Source organism: Musca autumnalis, unplaced genomic scaffold (assembly GCF_047663935.1).
Source record: "Musca autumnalis isolate F117 unplaced genomic scaffold, ASM4766393v1 scaffold_3, whole genome shotgun sequence".
In the NCBI taxonomy this organism is placed as follows: Eukaryota; Metazoa; Arthropoda; class Insecta; order Diptera; family Muscidae; genus Musca; species Musca autumnalis.
The window spans coordinates 29,086,040-29,104,902 of NW_027411866.1; the positions used below are offsets into that span (position 1 = coordinate 29,086,040).

The window sequence follows — 18,863 nt, forward strand, 5'->3', positions numbered from 1 at the left end:
ACATTTAGATTTCAAATTCAAAATGTTTGGTAACTGTATAAAGGTACTTAGACATGCTGAGTAGCTGTTCAAATGTACGTCTCTAAAGATGAGGCCTCTAGACATGATAACGATCTTTATAGAGCCCCGATGAAAAGCTATATAAGTTAATATATATCCATATATTTGATGACGAAGCCTATAGATGTTTATATATACGTTGAGTGTCAATTTAGAAAACCAAATACTTCGCGTAAACGCCTATACGGTTTCGTATACATGTTGAAAAAATTTACAAAGGCTCATCTACATGTTGAGATACTCTATAGTAGTTATGTATACATGTTGATAACAGTTTTATTGGTCTGTATAAATCCTGTAGAGCTTTAAGAAGGTTCGTATGCTGCGATATAGTGACATCTATAGAGCTACCATTAAACACTCGAGGCATAGTTCATAATTTTTTTAGTAAGCTGTAGTAAGCTATCCTTTCCGTCCTAGTTATTATGAATTTGTTCTTCAATATGCATTTTATCTGCATAGAACGAACTATAGTTTAAAGATATTCAATTCTCTATACCAATATGGTGGACCAATTTTGAACACCATATACCTTTTGATAAGCTCTATAAGAGTTCGTATACATGTTGAGAAACCCTATAATAGCTATGTATACATGTTGATAGCCGTTTTATTGGTCTATATAAACGTTGAAAAGCCCCAAGAAGGTTCGTATGCGATATAAAAACCTTTATAGAGCTACCGTCACTCACTCGGTGCTCTAAGACATGGTCCATAACTTCTTTGGACTTCCTTGACTTTTTGGACATCGATAATAGTTCTGAAACATCCGTAGAATTTCTCACCCATTTCTCCGTCCTAGTTATTATGAATTTGAACTTCAGTATATATTTTATATGCCATAGAACCAGCCTTAATTTCATTCAATTTTTTTATATTGTGGTCCTTCGACCTAAAGATTCCCAAATCACCACATCAAAATAGAGAAAACAAAACTTGTTACTAATAACAGTTTGCAAAATAAATATTCGTTTTTATACCCAGCAACCCTACCCCCATTGATCATCACCTTACGCTAACAGCATATCATTGCCTTAAACCTGCTGTCCATTTGTTTTTTTCTCTATGTCTAAATCTCATTGTAAAAAAACATTTTTTCTATGGTTATTTTCAAAACAACATGCGGCACTGCTTGCCGTCTGGCCTATAGTTTCACCACTTGGCCAGAAGAACTTGTTAGCCTTGTAAAGATTTATCAAACGAGCTTGTAAAGAGATTTGCATACATACCTATTGTAAACTGTATTCACCAAAATGTAAATAATAATGAGAATGTGGTGTTCGATTAAACCGACAGACAGACGGTGGGACAGACACGTGATGAAAAAAAAAAAATTAATTAAAAAGGCCGCCAATAATAAAGCGATGATTATCAAGTGAAAGACAGGCTAATAGCTTTTAGTTGTATGTGAACAGAAGAATTATTATTAATTGACTTGGAGGCTGGAGATTGATTACAAGTCAAAATTTTCAAAAAAAAAAAAAAATCCGATTGACAATAATTACATTTAGGTAACGCAATTATTAGGACAACATGTTGACCACATTATGTTTGGCAATATCGAAAACAGGACACTTGTTGATGAATGTTACAGAACCAGTCTATTTTGTTTCTAAAGGCCTGAGCTGCTTTCTGGAGGTCACAAAAAGTGATGAAAACCTCGAAAAGTTTCTAGAAGTTTAAAATCTTGAGGCTGCACTTTCTAGACGTCAACATTGTTGATGAAAAGTTCCAACAAAACATGTTGTGGAGTTTTATAAGGAAGCGTAAAGCTCAATACAGGTCGGTAATTATGTCGAGAAGTTCTATACATGGCTGTATACAATAATATTTGAAGAGCTCTTTTCAGTGACAGTCACTGTATATGATGTGAAAAACTCAAAGAAGGACGGCATACATGTTGATGACATCTGTCCGTATACATGTTGATGGAGTCCATAGGTCTAAATGTTTGATGAGAAACTCTATGGAGGTTCGTATATATCATAAAGGTTTGTTCTGGAGGCTTGTGCTTGAGGAGGAGCAAATCAGTGTTCCCTATAAATAGCAAGGAGCTAAAAATAGGTTTGTATGCATTATAGAGCTGAAAATATATGATAAGTGACTCTATTATGGTTCCCACAGATGATAAGAAGTCCAAACAAGTAATGACAGCCTTCATAGTGATCCAAAGACTTCACTTAAAGGTAGATAAAGGTCCAAGAAAATGTTCACGGAGGTGATGTGGCACAAATATTGTATGCGGATGCATACAAACGTTTGTAGAAATTCTAAATATGTATATACAGCTTCAAAGAGGCTCCCAACATGTATACGGACGTCGTACAGCTTCGCAACTTGTATCCGAACTTTTAAAGAGTTTCTCAACATGTAAGGGAAGCTGATGAGGAGTTCTGCAGAATATTTTTATAGGTTTAAACCAGTGATGAGGTTTGAATAAGTAAAATTAAATTCTATAGAGACTCGAATTGGTGATCAAAAGTTTTATAGAGGCCCAAATAATAAATGAAAGTCATCAGGGTAAACTGAAAGCTAGATCGGGTTCACCAAAAACGTCCATTGAGTTGATGCGGCACAAATATTGTATCCGGACTCATACAAAAATGGTTTATATAAATTCTCAATATGTATTAATAGCTTCATGGAGGCCCCTAACATGTATACTGACTTTGTAACGCTTCTCAACATGTATACGAACTTCTAAAAAGTTTCTCAACATGTATAGGAAGCTGATGATGAGGTCCATGGAGGTCGGAGTAAGTGATAAAGATCATATTTGTAAGGTTTAGTGAAGTTAAATTGTTTTAAGATCCGAATAAAACACTATGTCCAAATTAGTGAGGGGGTTCTCTATAAAAATCGTATTATTAATGCCAAACTCTTTCAAGGTCTCTAAGCACCCGAATAACTGATGAAATTATTTATTAAATGTATTCCTTTAAACTCCTATAAGAACCATAAGACCCTAAAAAGCCATGGGGAGATTCATAGAGATCCAAAGAGTGATTAGAAGGAATCATATGATGAAATGGTTAAAGAAAAGGTCCCTAAATGTCCATGAAGGTAAGAAGAAAAAAATATTAATATATAATAACAAATACTGTACATTTTCCAATAACCTACTGACCTTACTTCCCAAAAATAAAAATTTTATATTAAAAATACTTTAAAATTATTTCATAATTACCAAACTTGCATCATAGCTTAATGAACGGATGAAAATGTCTCAATTGCGTGCTGAATAACAAAAAATATATTTTGGTTTTTTTAATTTTGCTCCACACCAAACCACCCACAGTGTAATAAGACGAACTTATGTAAAGATACACAAAGTCAGACTGCACAAAACGTGAAATATGCCAAAATTATTTTTTGATACAAAAGCAAAAAGAAATATTGAAAAAGCAAACAAGTAAGCTGCAAATTGAGGCGGAAGTTTTTTACCTGCTGTAGCTAGCTATGGCTTCTAGTGAGCGACAAAAATGTTGTAGTTTTTTTCCTATACAAGTTTAAATTCGATACGATTTCAAGTTTGTTGTTTTAATGTTTAAACTATTAAAAATATTGTGAATGATAATTTGTTCCGTTCCGTTGCTAAATAGTGAAATAATATGAACAGCAGTTTAAAAAAAAAAAAAACATTTTATAAACAAATCTGTTTTTGCCAGCGAGAAATCCATCAAAGTTTGATTACTTTTTTTTAAGTGTTGTCAAGTAGAATCGACAAGAGGGAATTGTCGTTATATCGTTAACTTGCCAACCCTACTGCTGCTGTCCATTGGAGTGTTGAAGCGCAAAAAATACAACACAACGATAACAACGCAACGAATGGCAAAAGGTATTGAAACCTGAGAAGATGTTATAAAACTTGATTTATTGAAAACTCACTGAATTGTATAAAAAATGCAAAGAAAAACAAAAAAAAAAAAACGACTGCCAACCAGAAAGGAGAACCCCAAAACACTCAAGCTGTGACAAATATGACAACACACACGCTCTAGACACATAAAATATAATGAAATAAAAATGGTGGCACTGTGGTTGCAGTAGAGTAAATGATGAGATCATATTGTAATATCCAAGGTTCAATATGGAGGAGAGATGATCTATTACGGATTAAGTAGGAATTGGGCTTCTTAAGAGCTAGTCAACATGTATTCGGGCGTTTGTAGAGTTTCGCAACATGTTTATAGATCTACGCAACATATATTTGGACATCTATAGAGGATAAAACATGTATACGGAAGTCTTTAGAGTTGATAAACTCCACGCTCATTAGTGGAGTTTATCAACATTTTTCTTCTTCATTTTAAAGCTTTGCATCATGTATTCTCAAGCCTATAATGAGCATATCAACATGTATTTAAACATATTTGGACATCCATAGAGGATAAAACATGTATACGGAAGTCTATAGTGCTCAGCAATATGTATCAACATTTTTGTTTTTCATTATAAAGCTTGGCATCATGCATTCTCGAGCCTATAATGGGCATTTTAACATGTATTTAAACATATAAAGACATTTTAACGTGGCGTATCACAGTATACACAAGAACCTTCACCATCTATTCAATCACCTTCCGAGTTTAGCAGCACGTCTATTGAGTAACTCAACATGTATACCGACATGTATCTCAACATCAACTCGAATTCCTATATTTTTTCTCAATATTTATGAAGACATTTGTGGAGCTTCTCTACACATGTTAGGTCATCTATAGAGTTTATCTCTGTTGATGAAGACTATAAAAGTACGAATAAGGTATTAGTAGATGAATTAAGAACCTTATATAGAATATAAGGACCTCTGTAGAGGTCCTTAAATGTATTCAGACGGTTATTTTGCTCCTTAATATGTACGCGAAGTCTTGCAACATGTATACGGAGCACTATAAAGCTTCGCAACATGTATTTGTTATCTATTGATTAGTGTAGTGTAATGGTTGGATGCGTGGGACTTCGGTAGACTCCTAATTTTTCAATGTATCTCTAAAGGCCTAACAGTTCAACTCGAAAGAGAATTAATTAAATATCACTATAAATGGCCTTCGCCTTAATAAGGCAAAAATAAAAAATAATTTCAGCATGAGCCAGGCTGGGATTCGAACCTGGGTCTCCGACAACTGAGTGTCAAGGTTGCCGGCGTCTTAGCGTTATAAGCCACCATCAACTTGTCAAAACTTTAGTAGACAATAATTGATGATCAAATCAAAAATAAAATCTTCTGATATTGAAGAGCAATTACTAATGATGTAGGAATAAAACTTACCATAGTATTTGTGAACATTGAAAAATGGGATTACCAAGCAGGACTATAGGAAAAGTTTGGAGTTTCAATTAACTGACATAATTTCGCATATACATTTATCTAATGAAGTGCGTTATATATACTAGTTTCCAAGCTTTGCCTTCGTCTGCCACAAAAACAACATCCTAATACACCTGAAGATCGGCTTTACCACCCGTGAAACATAGTGTAATGGTTGGATGCGTGGGACTTCGGTAGACTCCTAATTTTTCAATGTATCTCTAAAGGCCTAACAGCTCAACTCGAAAGAGAATTAATTAAATATCACTATAAATGGCCTTCGCCTTAATAAGGCAAAAATAAAAAAGAAACTTTTTAAATTTATTCGGATATATAAAGAGCTCTTCAACAAATACATGGACCTTCTCAACATGTATACGAATCTCAATTTATTTTCTCAACATCTATAGAGCTTCTCAATATATTTAAGGTTATCGGTAGAGTCTGTCTCTAATGATTAAGACTAGTAAAGTTCGAATAAGTTATCAGGAGAAATATCGGGAACCAATAAATATAATATAAGGTGATAAAGACTTATTAGTAGTGTACAATGCATGCAGACGTCTAAGGAGTTTCTTTAATATGTATATGGATCTATAGAGAGTTTCTCAACATGCATACGGACTCCTGTAAAGCTTCTAAACATTTATTTGTTGGCGATTGAGCTTCTTAAGATAACATCGGAGGTACATTAGACTATATGAAACCTGCCAACTTGATTACGCACGTCTTTAGAGCTTACCAACATTACTTGGAACGTATAAAGTGGTCTTCAACATATGTATGGACCTCTAATAGCTTACCAACATGTATGCAGACCTCTGTAATGATTCCAAAGATGTATTTTCTGTTTACAGAGCTTATCAACTTGTTAGCAGTCATCCATATAGATATGACGGCGACTGGTCCGAATAAGTGATGAACGTTTAATAGAAGTCGCAATAAGTGATCAGCAGGTACAAGAGATCTTCGAGGCAGAGTAAGCCATTGAAGCTGTGTAGAGGTCCTCTTTGTGTATGCGGACTTCGTTATGATATATAGAGACGCCTATAGAAATCCTCAACTTGTATACCTTACTTTTCAGTGTCTCAACTTGTATAGGGATCTCTATAAGCTTCTCAACACGTTTTCGGATGCCCATCTAAAGAGGTTCTGAACATGTACATGAGCATAAGAATAAGTATTTCGAAATAATATATTGTGAAGAGCTCTTTAGAGTCCCTATAGTTAATGCGGGGGTCTATAGATGTTCGAGTAATTGATGAGGAGCTATATACAAGCCCCAATAAATACTGAAGAGTTTTACAGAGGTTTATATAGCTAAGTAAACGTTCCACTGAAGTCCAAAAATTAGCTCAATAAAGTTCAGAAAAAATTAAGGAGAACCACAAAAAAGGTCAGTGTGATTAATAATTAACACTCTATATGCCCTAAAAACTCTTGAAGAGTTTTACATAGTTCTGCATATCTCAGTAGAGATTCTACAGAAGCCCTGATATTGTTTTTGGGCTCCGGAAAGGTCCAGCAAAATTGACAATCCAAAGATGTTGTAATAATGACGTTGAGTAGATCATTAGAGGTTCGAACAAATAGTGAGGGCCTCTTCAGAACTCAAATTACATCATGAGAAGGTGAAGAGCTTTTTAAGTGTCCCAATAGTTGATGCGTGGGTCCATAGATTTCCGATGAGGCGCTGTCTACAGGTACGAATAATTACTAAAGGATCTGAATCTAATCCAACTAATACATTGTGAGGAGCTCTTTAAATGTTCGAGTAATTGATGGGAAGCTCTATACAAGCCGGAATAAATACTGAAGAGTTTTACAGAGGTCTGTAAAATCTTAAATATTTTTTTTTAGCTTTGGAAAGGTCAGACAAATTAAGGAGAATCTTTAGGCCCGAATGGTTTTTCGAAACGTCCACCAAAATTGATGATCGAAAGATGTTGTAATAATGATGAGTAGATCTTTATAGGTCCGAATAAACAGTGAAGGCCTCTATAGAAGTCAAATTACTTCATGGCAAACTGAAGAGCTTTTCAAGAGTCCCAATAGTAGATGCGTGGGTCCATGGATTTTCGATTAGACGCTCTCTAAGGGTCCACATGGCTATTAAAGAGGATAACAGAGGTCTGCATAGCTCAGTAAAAATTCCCTAGAAGTCCAGAAATTGTTTTAGAGCTTCGGAAAGGTCCGAAAAAATAAGTAGAATCCCTATAGAGGTCCGGATCGTTGATGAGGAACCCTCTAAAGACTCAGCTAACTCTGGAAGCGGTGTACAGAGCTCTGCATAGGTCAGTAAAAATTGCACAGGAGTCCCAATAATTATTTCGGAGCTTCGGAGCGAATAGTTTATGTGAAATCTTGTATAATCGAAGCGAAGTTCTGCAAAGATGAGAATTGTTGAAAGAGATAAGAAAATGTGATGAGGAGCTTTATAAATAGTTGGTTCGTAAGAGGTTTGTATATTTGATGAATAGTTTTAAGGAAGGTCCGAATATTTAGTGACAAGGTGGAAATATCGAAGTTATTTTTAGGAGCTCTCGATAAGCGTTTAGCCAGTTTAAAACGTCCGAATAATTATAGCAATGTCTAAATTTCAAAAGTCGGAATAATAAATGAGAATTTAAGAAGTCTCATTTTGTTGTTATATATTTATTATTAGAATTGAAAAGGATTAGGATTGATTTGTGATTAGTCTATAGAGGTTCCAGTAATTTGTGAGGAGCCAAGTAGAGGAATATGTCCAAAGAAGTTGGAGAATTTTTAACGCATCGGTCATATGCCGGGCTCTAGTAATACTTGGCAAAAGATTGGTGGATGCATAATTAATGAGTCGTATTGTATGCAATATATTAGGATCTCTGCAAAATTCGTTGCAATAAATAAGAAGCTTGAAATAAATTTAAAGCGATCATAAAGCCGCGACAATCAACTACGACCACATCATTGGAAAGTGCCCCTATGCATTCGAACTATGCGAATAAGGCTTCCAGGAGAGATAGTAGAAAAGAGCGAAACTGTCTCCTACAATCCGAACTAGGCGCATAAGGCTTCTCGAATAAGTGCTGAGATGATTTTCCCTTTGAGCTCGAAAGATCGGCTATTTAGCGTGGGTAATTGAAATGCTAGGAAGGGGTAACCATTATATCAACCTGTACGTTGGCATAACCAATATTCCGAACTTATACACATTAGGGTTATGCATTTTTACATTTTTTTTCTAAAGAATGCAAACAAATCTCAAAAATTATTTCCTTTTGCACAAATAAATAAACTTAATCCTACTAATAACTAATATAACGTTTATTCCATTCATGTATTGAAAAAGGCCATGCACAAACCAATTTAAAAACAATTTTGAATTTTTTTTTGCGTGAGCTTTTTTCACCAAATCACCTTATAATTAAGATTTTATGTAAACTTGTGTAGAAACTTATCGCGCTATGATACAGGGATATGATGTTGTGAAAAAGTCATAACTCTAATACACATATTCTTCAAATTGAATACGGTTTTCCATTAGGCCTTTTCGATAACCCAAAAGTTTGTACAAACTTTTACAAAATTCGATAACAAACTTGTTCAGTAAAAGAGAAATGAAAAGTAGGTGCAAGTACTTGCAAGTATTTTTACTTGCGAGGTCATAGAACAGACCTACATATTTTTGAAATCTTTTAACCACTGTATTTTTATATGACAGTAATAAATACATGAAAAAGTAGATCGTATTCCTCGGATGTCAAATGACAAATACAATATGGGTTGTAGTTGTTGCACAGGCATGGATGGCGGCGTTTGCCAACAGCCCATGGCGGGCGGCTATCGAAAACAATACTCGAAGATTGTGCATATTTTTCCTCTTTCGAATTTTTGTTGTTACTTTTTTGCACTCTGTACTTAGATTTCAATGCAGTTACTTTAGCGACACGTTAATATGGCAACAATAATAAACAAAAAATTATGAATAAATTATTATTTATAAATATGTGTAAGTATGTGAATGTGGTGGTTATAACAAATGTTATTTATGGCATATTGTTTAAAAAGTTTTTCCTAGTTTAAATTTTTTATTTGTTGAAGGTAGACTTTTTCTATTAAAAAGAAGAAAAAAACGTGATTATATTTTCACTTATAACACATTTATTGTTGCTGTTGTTGTTTTATTAAAAAATTTGTTTGGGTATTGGCTTCATTCATAATTTTCGTTATTTTTCTGTTTTACTTTTGTTGTGAATTTCTGCAAAAAAACCAGCTTCACTGACGCATTAGATATTGAATGGAATTTTTGTATGAAAAAAAACCAAATTAAAAATTGACGTTATAATTATTACTGTGCATATTTTGGTGTTAATAAATTTTTAAGCATTAGTCATGGGCCAAAATTAGTCATAGATACACAAAATATTAAATAATAGAGTTATGATTTCCCTTTAGAGTGCCATAAAGTAATGACTTGTAAATTGTAAAAATGAAATTCTATTTTCCAAAACCTGTTTGTAGTTCGGTTCGGTTGCTCTAATTTACTTATGAGGGGCCAAAATTAATTATGTACATGTTTCCTAAGAATCTTTGAAGCTGTTTCAGAATGAAAACCGGAATTAATTTTTATTCTGAAACATCAGTTTCTCAGGTATTTTTAATTTCTAGGATTTTGATCCACAACACCTTTTATATAACTCTTTGTCCTTACAGAAATGTCGGTTGGACGGCTTTTAATTTAATTAATTTTTTTTTTTTAATTAATTTCTTCCCATTTATCTCGTTTATAGTTATGTGTAAGGAGAAATATTAGGTCTGTCTGGTTACTCAAAAGTTTGCAACAATTTGTACAAATTGTTACAGAAAGTTGTCTGTTAACTCACTTGTTCTCTATTAACTCTCTGTTCTTCATTGAGAATTTGCAAGTTTTGGCTGGACAAATTTCTTCTAGCAAGAATTTGCGAGTAACCAGACACACATATTATTTAATACCTTTAGCCGATAGCCTTAGATGCTAGATGCAGTTAGACAATGTGACTAAAAATGTCAAAATATCTTAAATCGGGTGGTACCGTTATATAGGGGCTATACTAAAACATGGACCGATATAGTCCACCATTGAACTTGGCCTGCAAAAAAAGACGCCACTTCCCAAAATTTCAGCGTCTTATCCCCTATTTTGTGGATGCTAAAGTGATTACCACAGAGGGATGGACGGGCGGACATGCGTTACAAAGGCAAAAACAGACTAATATACCCTGCATACTATGGTGCAGGGTATAAAAATTGAAAATCGGATCAGATTTTGATATAGGTCCGACATGCAGTTTTGGACGATTTTAAATTCTCCTAACCACTGTAGATTTTATGACAGTAAAAAATACACATATTATTTAATGCCTTTAGCCGATAGCCTTAGATGCTAGTGCTATTTCTAATATAATTTTTATTGTAATTTTTTATTATAATAAATATTTGAAATAAATGATACCTAGTAATCATTTCAAACGTTCTTAATAATTTATAATTTTTTAAAAGCTAAAAAGTGATCTTTGATTTTAATTTTAAATATTTGCATTTGCCTAATTAGCTTTGACAACTATTCACCTCAAATTGCATACTGTTTCCAATTGCACAATTACCATCCATAAAGTTCCATAAAGTGTTGCAAATTTTAATGGATTTTGCACAAAGCAACAAACAAAGAGCAAACAAAACATAAAGTAAACAAATTATGCAATAAAAAAATAATTAGCATAAGTTCTGTCTGGTCTTGACAAAATTGTTTATGGTCTAATTTTTCAAAATCTAATTTTATTTCATTATTTCAACATCCTCCATTCTTTTAGCATAGAACACAAATCCATTGGTACAAAATTGAGATTGAGAACACATGGGCACAAACGCCAAGTAATGCAAATACACTCGACCCGACACCATCGAACGAAGAGATACTATGTTAGAAGCTTAGAGAATTACAATTATAACGGTTTAATGCGTCAAATGTTAAGGAACAAGCAAAAAAAGAATGAAAGAAAAACATGAATACAAGAATCCAACTGCAAATCATCAAAAACTTGACCACAACAACAATAAAACAACCACATGTCTTACAATAATAACAACAACAACAAAAGTGAGAACAAAAGTTCTGCCTTTTGTGAGCCAAAGAACCAACCGACAATGGTTTGTTTGGTGATAGCAACAGGCAACCCTCATTAAAGAAAAGAAATTCAACCACCAATCGTCAACAGTTCCAGTGTTGCCATTTCAGGTTTTAGCTAGCTAATGATATTTAGCATGAAAGCCGACCAAAAATGAGATAGATATCGTGAAAGTTTTTCCAATATACAATCGAAATCGAAATGTCCCGAATTTCTTCCCGAATACATTCCACACCGTGGTGCAATAGGGTCGTGGGTTCGATTCCTCGGCTAGGCAACATCAAATTTTCAACGGTGGCAAAATATGCTTCAGTAATGTTGGCGACATCTCCTGAGTATTTCAGCCATGTAAAACTTCTCTACAAGTGGTATCTTAGGACACGCCGTTCGGACTGGGCGATAAACTGTAGCTCCCATATCATTGAGCTAATATGAATCGGGGTGCACTCATTGATATATAAGGTAAGTCTCCCTTGTCCCGCCTGGGATGTTTGTGAATCAATTTGAAATTATTCCAAAGAAATAAATATCGCTTATAACGTCATCATAGTACGAAATTAAATGTGTTGGATGCCGTGTTATTGTTAGATGAATAGTGGAAAAATCTAACGTCTTCTGTCATTGCTAATTGTTTTCATAATGTGGGATTGTTAACGGTCCTTTTAACGATTCTGAAGACATTTATATTCATTCTAATTTCTCCCAACACGTGAAATATATTGATGAATTTTTGAGTTAGTTGCCATCGATGACAATGTTTTCACATCTGCCATGTATAATGACGACATAATATTGGAAGTTGTAGATGAAGGCAATTCTAACAAAGAAATTGAGGATACTACAGAGTAGAGTTGGGCAATCTAGTTCCCGGAGCGGATATTATCTTTCTAGTTCCTTTTCCCAGAAGGAACTAGTTCCTTAATATAGTTCCATAGTTCCAAATAGTTCCGAGACCGATATAGTTCAAAGAATCTTTCTCTTTCGTCGTTCCTTTCATTCCAAATAGTTCCGAGACTGAAATGGTTCAACGAATTTTTTTCTTTCATCGTTCTTTTCGTTCCAAATAGTTCCGAGACCGAAATGGTTCAACGAATTTTTCTCTTTCATCGTTCTTTTCGTTCCAAATAGTTCCGAGAACGAAATAGTTCAACGAATCTTTCTCTTTCGTCGCTCTTTTTGTTTCCTTCGTTCCAAACAGTTCCGAGACCGAAATGTTTTCATGGTTTGGTGGATGAATTGACATAAAAATAAATAAATTGCAGCAAACAAACAGCAACAACGTAAGATTCACGTACGCGTTAACTTGAAGGAACCAGACAAACGAAAGGAACTATATGAACTAAAGGAACTATATAAACGCAAGAGCTGGATATAGTTCCAATAGTTCCTTGTCCGGAATAGTTCCTTGAAACTAGTTCGTTCCGGAACTACACAACTCTACTACAGAGCCAGAATTTCAATTGCCGTCAGTGCCAGAGGCGTGTCTAGCTGTAGAAACTCTTCAAAAATGTATATGTTACAAACAAAAATGTGTTTTGGAAACCGTTTCAAAATTCAGATCTGAGTTAAATTAAAAAAAAACTTATGTGGGAATTCAAAAGCCCAAACTAGAATAACAGACTATTTGAAATATAGTCCTTTATTAACGTAATATATGTATCTGTATAGTTTGTTTTTAATCATTCTATACGTATAGAATGAAAGCAAAAAATTTAATTGAACTTATTTATTCGCTAAATAAAATTTGTACCCAAAGATAACTAACTATACATAATATAATTTCACTTTTTAAATAAATATCGTTTATAACGACTATCGATTATAGCGACCGATTTTGGTCGGTACCTTGACCGACGTTATAAGCGATTTCGACTATACGTAAATGGTTCATACCCCAACCTGAAAGATAGCTTTAGTATATCCAGCAAGTCTTCAATAGAATATGGTGAGGATAGAGCTACAGCTGAAAGCACATAAAATACGCAACAGTCATGTCCACCGATATAATGTCTCATGTGAATAGATTTATGCCCCGAAGATAGCAGAAAAATATAAGAATGATGCCATGTAACAGCACTTTTATATACAAGCATTATAATACCAGACAAGGGCCAAGAAATTGTCATCTCTTCAAACATCGCAGCTTAATATTAAGACATCGTACTGTCTTTGCAGTAATCGTTTTCCGTATGGATCCCTTCAGTGGTATATCTCACATATAATTATACCCTCAGCATTTATGCTGACGAGAGTATATATACTTTCATACGGGCAAAATGCACTTCATCGAAATAATGGTTTTAGACCCCAAGTATGTTTGGACGAAATGTGTTTGGAGTTGATTTAGCCATGTCCGTCCGTCTGTCTGGCTGGCTGGAGCGCACGATAACTCTCGAACGGATCAACCGATTCGGTCCAAAATTTGGCTTTCTTAATATTTTGTCCAAACTTAGTTTACAAAAGTTCGAAAATGTTCGGAAAATTTGTGCGCACGATAACTCTTGAAGGAAGTAACCGATTTGGTACATACTTTGCACATTATGAAATTTCTACCAGACTTAGATGAGGTTCCAATATAGACTCAATCGGTCCACTCCTTCGCTTTGATTTTTGCTGCAAACACTTGTATTCATTGCCCCCCATACGACGGTACAAGTTTCATCAGGGGCAAGTCCATACTTCCTGAGACAATAACCTGATGGATGGAGCGCAAGATAACTCTCGAACGGATCTGCCGATACGGTCCAACATTTGACCTTCGTAATATTTTGTCCAAACATAGTTTAAATTCGAAGATAAGCCATATCGGTCAACTGCTTCAGGTACCTCCACCACAAAAGTTCAAAAATGTTCGGAAAAATTGTGCGCACGATAACTCTTGAAGGGAGTGAACGATGTAATCCATACTTTGCACATCCTAATATATCTACCAGATATAGATCAGGTTCGAATATGGACTATATTTGTCTACTCCTTCTGGTACCTATCACACAAAATTTCGGATAAGTTCACTTTAAGACCTGCTCTCGAATCACTTTGATTTTTGTCGATTTGCATTCGCTACCTCCATTACGACGGTAAAAGTTTTTCAGGGGTAAGTCCATAATTTTTTGTGAAAACAGCCCGAAGGGTGTAAAAAACCCCTATGTCACCATATGTGGCGGTCGGAGAGCACGATAACTCTCGAACTGTTCAACCGATTTGGTCCAACATTTGATCTTCATCATATTATATCCAAACTTAGTTTTATGGGGCAATATCGGCACACAATTTCCGGTACTTCTCCTTCTTAAAAAATGTCACTAAAATGCTAGGACGATATCACTTGAATGGGGCAACCAATTTGGTTCAAACTTTGGATCTCCTAATATTTTGTCAAAATTTAGTTTAACTTCTTAAATATAAATCCCCCTCAAGAGTTCAACATTTGTGTCTTAGTGCAGTTAATTCCTAATCCACATTTTTGTCGGCAAGCTCAAGTGTTCAGAAAGGGCCAGAAAATTCTGAAAATACATTAAATACATTCGATCTGTCCGTAGGCGAAAGTTTGACTTCACATTGGCTGAGGGTATATATCTGTCGGCAAAGCCGACTGACACTTTTTTACTTATTATTTGTCTTCGTCAGTTCCAAAGGGGGTTGAAATTTGTACTTTATTTAGTTTTTATAACCTCCACCATATGGAAAGTATAATTAAATTTGTCATTCCGTTTGTAACACATCGAAATATTCGTCGGAGAACCAATAAAGTATATATATTATTGATCAGCATAAAATTCTATGTCGATTTAACAATGTCCGTCTGTCTGTCTGTTGAAATCAAGATACAGCTCGCAATTTAAAAGATAGAGAGTTAATATTTGGTACAGAAGTTTTTATTACTTGCAGGATGGTTGGTATTGAAAATGGGATATATCGGTCCACGGTTTGATATAGCCCCCATAGAACGGTACCTCCCGATTTTCGGTATTTTTAAGGTTTTAGCTTCATTATCCTTTCAAAATCGGTGAAATTTGGTACGTAGTCTTCTTTAGAGGTATAAAACTTTCCCCCAGATTTTTGTCGGTATCGGTCCACGCCTTCATATAGCCCCCATAGAACGGTACCTCTCGATTTTCGGTATTTTGAATGTTTTAGCTTCATTATCACACCGAAATGGCTGAAATTTGGTACTTATTCTACGTTGGTGGTATAAAACTTTGCCCCAGAACTTTGTTGGTATCGGTCCATGCCTTCATATGGCCCCTATGGAACGGTACCTCCCGATTTTCGGGATTTTGAACTTTGTGGCCTCAATACTCCACCGAAATGGCTGAAATTTGGTATTTAGACTTCGTTGTGGGTACTCAAATTTCCCCTCTAAATTTGCCTTCATATAGTCTCCATGTTAAGGTACCTCCCGATTTTCCGTTTCCCTCCATTAATTAATTAATTAATTTTTTTTTGTGTGTGAGCATTATACTTTAAAACATATACGTTTAGTTTGTAAATGCAAATAATAATTATTTTTACTGATTTTATAGTGGTTCCCAGAGGCCTGGGTCTGCTTCTATTTTTGTTTTGTTTTATAGTCCAAATAATCTGATGTTTAGTGTATCTTTCGTTTGACTAGCTTCAAAAGTTTATATATTTTGGACGTTTTTTATAGAACCTTATTTCAATCGGAAACGGCAACTCTGCAATTCAATCAATTTCACTCACAGCAGTTGTTCTCTGTTAATAACATTTTATTTAACTGTTTAATCAGCTGTTCTAATTTGTTGCGACAGCAAGAAATCACTCATATTGCATGACAAACAAACAACAATAAATACACACGAACACAGTCACACACACATAAATGCAACAAACAATAATAATGATTTGCGGTAATTATTATAAAGCAATTAAATATTTTGACTATTATATTTTTTTTTAACTTCTATAACATTCACCTTTTATTGTGATTTGCTGTTGGTACCTCTTTTATTCCTTCGTGTTTTGTTTTCTTCGTTTCTTTTAATAAATCTTAAATTTCTTTCACTCAACAAAGAAATGTTGTTATTATTATTTTTGGTTTTAATAACAGATTCTTTCACTCTCTTTTTTTACTTCTTTCTTTATTTTGATTTTTTTTTTGCACAACAATAAAATGCTTATTTTTACAATTTTTAATTTGATTTCTGTTATTTTTGTAATATTTTTTACATATTTCGTTATTGTTAACAATTTCTTAATTTACATTCATTAAAAATTTCGCATTTCTTTTTCTTTCGTTTTGTTTGTTTTTGCTTTTTAATCCAAGTAGATAATCCCGTAATTCCGCAGGGAATAAAATTTCAATTGTATGAAATAAACTATAAAAAACCGTCCGCCAAAAACAACCGTTCGCTTTGAAACTCGTTTTAAAACTAAATTCCAGTCTATTTTCTTTTAAGCAACACGTTCACGTTGTTGCTGTTATTCGTTTAACATAAACACCGGTTTATTGGTTCATAGCTACTGTTAAAGCCAACAACAACTTTGTATTGGCTTATGTTAATAGCAGTAACTTCAAAGCTTAGTGGATGTTAATAGCGGACAATCAGAGTTAGCAGTTGTTTAATGTAGCTAACTCACCACCAACCACCAAGTTTGGTGGAAATGGAAATGTGTTGCCATTTAACACTTCAATTTCTTACGAATTCTAGCCTCAAAATTACCGAATATCGGGAGCTACCGTTATATGGGGGCTATACCGAAACATGGACCCTTGTTGACAATTTTTGGTGGAGATGTTTTGTGACCACTGGGAACCTCAAATGTTATATTGCAGCTAGTTTGGTAAAAAATTTAGCTAAAATCCTCAAAATACCGAAAATCGAGAGGTACTGTTATATGGGGGCTATAGTAAAACATGGACCTATGTTGAAAAAACTTTGGTAGAGTAGTTTTGTGATAACTGGGAGCCTCAAACGTCAAATTGCATGTACTTTTGTCAAAAAAGTAGCTAAAATCCTCAAAATACCGAAATCGGGAGGTACCGTAATATGGGACAGTTAGGACAAAAATGTTGCTAAAACCCTCAAAATACAGAAAATCGGGAAGTACCGTTATATGGAGGAGATACCGAAACATGGACCTATGTTGAAAATTTTTTTGTGGAGATATTTTGTGACCCCTGGGAACCTCAAATGTTTAATTGCAGGTAGTTCACCCCAAAAATGTAGATAAAATCCTTCAAGTAACAATATTCGAGAGGTACCGTTATATGGGGGCTATGCCGAAATGTCAACCTATGTTGAAAATTTTTGGTAGAGTAGTTTTGTGATAACTGTTATCCTCAAACGTCAAATTGCAGGTAGGGCGGCCAAAAAATGTAGCTAAAATCCTTAAAATACAGAAAATCGGGAGATTCCGTTGTATGGAGGCTATGGACCTATGTTGAAAATTTTTGGTGGATATATTTTGTGACCTCTGGAAACCTGGGAACTTTAGCTTTCCTACTGCACTAGTCTATTCATTCGGACCTATCTCGCTTAAGTCTGGCTCTAATGACCTGTACATGGAATGTATGGGGGTAGCATTCAGGCGTAAAACTGCCGAGGTAGATTAGCTGAATGTATAAATCCCGCCGATAAATAGCTGTACTACAACCCATCGAAGCAGCCACATTTGTAGAACTGGAGACAGACTCAGATCGAGATTATGCAGAAAAACGAACATACAAACATATTAAAATACTGTTACAACAGCAACGATCGAGCGTCTGCTATGAAGTTGTCTCTTGTTGCGCACAAAAAGTAGTCGGTGCTGGGTAGATATGAGAATGACACTCCCTTTTTATCATCCCATCATTCTTTTTAAATTTACCAAAAAACTATCATGACTCGGATTCTCCACTTCTCTCTCTCTCTTACAATACAAACTAAAGACCAGGTTTGACGATTTATCGGCATTTTGACGATTTGTAGACCAAAAAAATCGGATTTGACGATTGTTTACCCCTAAAATTATGATTTTTAGTTATGGCGTGGGGTAGTACTAATACTAACAAAAGGGGCCAAGCCCTTTTAGATTTCTTGAATACTAACGACCTAATAACCCTTAACATAGGTAATAAAGCCACCTTTGTTAACAAGATTAGGGAAGAGGTATTAGATATAACAATATGTTCCGAAAATCTTATAAACGAGGTGCAGAATTGGAGGGTCTCGGAAGAGCACTCCTTCTCGGATCATCGTTATATGAGATTTAAACTAACACGGCCACCGCCGAAACCTATAAGTTTCCGAAATAAATCCAAAACCAATTGGATAAAATTTGGGAAACTAATAAAATACAGGCTAGGGCACGATAGATATGAATGCCTAAGCACGGAAGATATA

General features: G+C 34.7%; 1 protein-coding gene across 3 annotated transcripts in view; it reads right to left on the reverse strand.

Annotated features, from left to right (window-relative positions):
• LOC141399541 (uncharacterized) overlaps positions 1-16,910 on the reverse strand; it is a 229,560-nt gene extending 212,650 nt beyond the window's left edge. For 2 of the 3 annotated variants that reach the window (XM_073978509.1, XM_073978511.1), the window contains exon 1: positions 16,452-16,910. The gene's annotated coding sequence lies outside the window, so the exon portion shown is untranslated. Of the gene's footprint in view, positions 1-16,168 lie in introns of all 3 variants that reach the window. The other variant, XM_073978512.1, reaches the window with a different exon arrangement.
• Between the last annotated feature and the right edge of the window lie 1,953 nt (positions 16,911-18,863).